We start from the raw sequence: 4,378 nt of genomic DNA, 5'->3' as shown, positions 1-4,378 counted from the left end.
AGGCACCTCATACCCACCCATCCCTGAGCAGTGTTATTTCCAAAACCTCAACGATTCTAACAATTGGGTCAAGCGTCTCAGAGGTTGGGGAGGGTCTTTGCTCTTCTCCAGGTGGGGCAAATCCAATCATCCTTCCGGGTCTCTCTCCTCCTTTGTGAGGTGTTCCCTAGGCTCGCCCAGTCTTCACAGCCTTAATCTCCTCTACATCCGGAGCTTATTCCTGCTCCTGCTTTGAGTCTGTCACATAGTGCCCTGGGGTAGTGCTGTGCTGAGGTCACCGAAGGGCAGGGACTTGTCTTCCCCGTGCAACCTTTAGCACAGGACCCGGCACAGGGCAGGTAGTAAGCACTGAATGAACAGTTTTGCATGGTTTCGTGAGTTTCCGTGTTGGTGAATAGCATGCACAGGAATGAGAAAAAGTGGAACTAATCAGGCCGATGGCTGGCCGGAGAGGGGCAGGAAAGAACTCAAACTGATCAGTGACTTCGAGTAGCAGCCTTCCAGCACAAGTCCCTGTGCGCGTGAAGATTCCAAGTACTTCGTGGACATGGGCGCCTTTAATGCATTTCTGGATCTTCCGCTTCCCAGATGTCCTCTTTCCTGATATCACAGGGTCTCCTTTGTCACTTTTGCTTGTAGAACTCTCCTTCTCCCACTTCTCAAAAGGAAAGCGCACCCCTCACCTATTCGAATTCTAAGGTGCACCGACCTAAGGTGTAAAAATCTCCAGGGCTCCAAACAACGGGATCATTTGAACCATTATTTGGGTGTGCTTAGTCGAGTTGCCATACTCCCAGCTGTAAAACTTTTTACCTCTTCTTGTCTTAGTCATTGCTCTGCTGAAGGTGAACTGGGGCTTCAGGCATAGAACGCGCTGGCCCTCGTGGGGACTTTCTGAAATCAGATACGTATATCATAAAGTATGGGCAGTACCAGTAATGCTGATTTTCACTTACTGACCTCCCCTTTTCCATTCCTCAGTTATTGCCAAAAGAATGAATTACTCATGAGGGAGACTGGAGATGGAAAATCAGAGCATCAGTAAGAAAGATTAACCATCTAAATGGCACTTTTTGGGGTCCTGTATTTAAAACACAAGCAATTCTTTTCAGCTACTCTCTAGACCAGTCCTTAGAATGAGCTCGCTGGTTTAGAAAAACACCACCCAACAACCAAAGCAGCACAGGTCAGTACAGGAGAGCTTTCTGACTTTTCATATTTCACCAGGCAAAATCTGTGGTAAATTTTTACGTGGCTTCTTTGAGATCTGGTATGCATGACACAAGAAGCTATTTAAGACATATTTATCCAGGCATCTAAAATATTCCAGTTACAGTCCTGAACTTAATTCATCTTATAAAATGTTTAATATATACTATTTCATGTTAGAAAAAAAAAATCCATTTATACTAGATATGAGACCAATTGACTTTTACCAGTCTATATTTACTCTCATTAATCACTTTGAAAAAGTTTGATCAGTGTGTCTAACAAAATTAATGGAATTACTTAATTTTATACGTGATTTGTATTTATTTCCAAACACCAGAGTTCGGTATACATATGCGCACACGTGTGCCAAAGGAGTAACATTCCTTTCAGCATCCCCTCTGCTTTATGAATAACTTAAGACTGTAGCTGCATATTATATTGCATAAGTAAATGAGAAAAATTTACAGAATAAAAATGTTCTACTACATTGCTGTTCTACAACAGCATTTTAATCTTGACTTAACTGCTCTTACAAGATTTGTTGCATCATTTATCTCTTGGTAGTTTTTATTCTATTCCTCAAAATATGTTAACAGTTTATTTGACTTGAAAAATAAAGTCACATTTTTTTTTTTTTAATGATAGAAAGGAAGACTCATTGAGTTAACTGTTTAGCGTGATTTTGGCAATTAGGTTGCATGGGAGACATTTTCCATTTTTTTAATTATCTAAATCTGCAGCTCCAGTGTTTTGATGAAAATATAATTAAAGCAGGTAGTAATAGAAATGCATTTTTTACAAAAGATTATTGGCAAAGGTGTGTTAAAATAAACAAGTTCCCCCAACACTTCCTGAGTGTAATGGACTGAACAAGGAGTCCTGAGGAAAGAGACAGCAGGCATTAACCAACAGTCGGTTGTTAAGTCCGAGGGGTGGAACAGCCACAGCTTAGAAGACATCTGGGTCCTTGTTTGACAGATCTGTGCCTGTGACATGGGCTCCTCACCTCAAGACTGCCATGGAAGGAGACACTTGGATAGTTGACCCTTGAACATACGGGTTTGAACTGCATGGATCCATTTACATGCAGGGTGTTTATATATATATATATATGAGATATATATATATATATATGTATATATGAGATATATATATATATGAGATATATATATATATATGAGATATATATATGAGATATATATATACGAGATATATATAGATATATATATGAGATATATATATGAGATATATATAGATATATATATATATGCAGAACTGAGCAGAACTAGAAATGTATTTTCCTTATGATTTTCTTAATAACACCTTATTTTCTCTGACTTACTTTATTGTAAGAATACAGTATATAATGCATATAACATACAGATGCGTGTTAATAGACAGTTATCAGTAAAATTCCAGTCAGCAGTTAGCTACTAGTAGTTAAGTTTGCAGGGAATCAAAAGTTATATGTGGACTCTTAGCTGCGAGGGGGGTTGGCACTCTTAACCGCCACGTTGTGGCGGGTCAACTGTGTATGCTTTAAGCCACTATATTTAGTGTCTCTGTTTTAGCAGCCTAGCCTTACCCCAAATAATAACATTATGAACTTTTAAAAAAATATTTACTGGGGAGAGCACAAGCAGGGGAGGGGCAAAGAGAGGGGGACAGAGGATGGGAAGTGGGCTTTGGGCTGACAGGCTGACAACAGCAAGCCCAATGTGGGGCTCAGGAGATCATGACCTGAGCTCGAGTCACATGCTCAACTGACTGAGCCACCCAGATGCCCCAATAACATTATGAACTTTGACAGCTTCCTGACCTGGTTGCACACCTGTGTTAAATATAGCTGTATATATACTATAATAGTATACACACATATACTATATTAATATACTTAGTAATATCTTTCATATTATAGTATCTTAGATTGTCCTAAACACTTCCACTTTTTTTTCCTGTCAACTCATTTTTATAGACGTTTCATAATCGAAGATAGTGACATTTTGTACCAAACTCAACACATCTATTCATTCATTCAATCCATTCATTCATTCATTTGCAACCACTGCGTATAATTTAATTTGAAGCACAATTTTCAGACACTCTTTGTTTTCATATGCTTTAGTCCTCTGTTTTATATACAGTTTCACCATTCAGCACCCCTCTGACTCTTTGCCATCAGAGTGAATGTCAGCAATTTTGCCGTAACAGAATACTTCTATCTCCGGGGGTAAGGTTCTTTGTCTTCTTCCTGTCCCCACTCATCCATTTCTTCTCTTTAAAATAATTTCTGTCCTCTTTTGAGAACATCGTTTGATCAACAGAGACCACGTGATATGGCTCTTGAAGGAGAAGCATGTTAAATGTCTTACCTTCCACCTGGACCTTCCATTATGACATCACTTTCTTACAAGGAGATTCACAGATGTCATCAGGGGGGAAAGGCTCCTGCTCAGCCTTGCCCCCCGCCTTGCCATTTTATGTCTCTGGTCCCTGATCACCACAGCGTTTGGGATGCTGGTTATATGGGGCTGTCAAACCACGTACAACTTGGCTGGCCACTCCTGATGCCCTCTTGCTACTGCAGTGCTTCTGAGCCCAAGAAATCAACCACAGGGTGTTAAGGCTAATGCCTGTTCCCTCCTTATACTGCAGTGGGCCTCCAGGGTCTGGGGTCCCCACAGCAGTACCAGACTCAGCTCTCTCCCCCTTCCAGCTGAGGGGTCTGTTCTAGGATTCCTCCAGAAGCTCACGCGCTGAATGAGTCTACATGCCCGAATCTCCCAGTGGGCAGTTCTGTGTGCACCAAGTTGTTGCTATGGAATTAAACTTGTATTGCCTCTTCTTCCTATATCCCACGGCCCCCAAATGGTTATAAAACTAGTCGTTCATCGCCTCACTTACTTTTGATAATCACGGAAAGCTGTGGGGTAGCGTCTTGAGAGGCAGCTGGGGTTTGTGAGGCCGAGCAAACCTGACTGCAGGCCGCAGGCATATCCCCTTAGCTGTGCCGGCCCTGTTGTCAACTCTACCTTGTCTGCCATAACTATTAAAATATAGGATCTCCTGGGGCGCCTGGGTGGCTCAGTTAAGTGTACAACTTCAGCTCAGGTCACGATCTCACGGTTCATGGGTTCGAGCCCCACGTTGGGCTCTGTGCTGACAG

Source organism: Panthera tigris, chromosome D2 (assembly GCF_018350195.1).
Source record: "Panthera tigris isolate Pti1 chromosome D2, P.tigris_Pti1_mat1.1, whole genome shotgun sequence".
Lineage (NCBI taxonomy): Eukaryota > Metazoa > Chordata > Mammalia > Carnivora > Felidae > Panthera > Panthera tigris.
This window is presented reverse-complemented; position numbering follows the sequence as displayed.